Source organism: Dioscorea cayenensis, chromosome 1 (assembly GCF_009730915.1).
Source record: "Dioscorea cayenensis subsp. rotundata cultivar TDr96_F1 chromosome 1, TDr96_F1_v2_PseudoChromosome.rev07_lg8_w22 25.fasta, whole genome shotgun sequence".
NCBI classification, from domain to species: Eukaryota; Viridiplantae; Streptophyta; class Magnoliopsida; order Dioscoreales; family Dioscoreaceae; genus Dioscorea; species Dioscorea cayenensis.
In genome coordinates, this window is record NC_052471.1 from 12569960 (window position 1) to 12571263 (window position 1304).

A 1304-nucleotide genomic window follows, 5' to 3' on the forward strand; every position below is an offset into this window, starting at 1 on the left:
TATGCTTTGGTGAACCTAAGGCCAAGCACTTCCAATATTTCCTTCGTCTATTCTTCAATGTTTTAATTTTTGCTTAAGGACAAGCAAAAGCTTAAGTGTGGGGGAGTTTGATAAGTGCTTGTGTGATAAGAATACGAAATGTTCTTTCCTTATGATGAGCATTACTTTTATCAGGTTTTAGTGCTAATACTTGTGCATTTGTGTTATTTTCATGCCTATAGGGTTGTGAACGCACTATTTGGAGGAAATCTTCAAAAGGGTCAAATGTGAAGACATAAGTCTATTTGAAGATGCGAGAATGTGTGCTAACCTCCATGTATTCAAGCTAGCACAATGGTATTGGAGGGGCACAAAGGTAGTCACATTCGAGTATCTCAGCTTGTGCATTGATAGCAAAATCTTCACCAATGAGGCTGGTTATTGAAAAAAAAAAAGCTATCTACGATGTGAACGTGTGTCCGTTGACGTTACCTCGATGAAAACATGGATTCGGGAGTGTTTCGGGCCGGTATTGTAGTAGGCACTGCTCACAGCCGGCTGAAAAAGAGAATTCCAGAGAATCCACACGGGTGTGTGGAAATTATCCACGCTCATGCGGAAATTTCACAGGCCCGTGTGGCAAATTTCACAGGCCCTGATTTCAGAATTCTTTCCTCTATTCTTTCCCAAACTTGAGAGGGGGCTGCGGCTAGGGTTTTGAGAGGTATTGGCAGGGGTTTTGGAGAGGTTTTTCGGCTTCAACATCGCGCTCTAATTGGAAGAAGGTTATTGGGAGAGCTTTCGTTGGTACCAATTCAGCGAGGTGTGTCCTAGGCCAGACAATGGGACCTTTGGAGGAGACGAGGCTTCTCCACAAGACCATCATTATGACTATCGAGGGGTTTTCTATGGATTACTTGTTTTTCATTCGATTTTCATCGTTGATTGTAACTAGCTCCATGGAGAGCTAAACCCCCCTAGTGAGTACTTGGATTTGTGAACCTTAGGATGTATTTGTTTCATTAAACCTTCTATTATGCTTTTGTTAATTGATGTTTTATTTGAGTTCCAATCTTGAATCCTTGATTGATTGAATCCTCCCTTAGAGTGACACTAGGGTTGAGAGTTCATATTGGTAACCCTAGTGAGTGAGTGACACACCATGAGAGTTAGACAAAGCTAGATTGGAGAGGGTCGAGAGGGTGAGTCGAGAGGTAGCGGAGCGTCCCCTTTCCCTCCGATGTGATTTATCCTACCTCCATTTCCTTGAGTTCTTTGCGGTCATAGTAGAGTGAATGGGCTAAGGGATGACCTTCCGCTGAAGC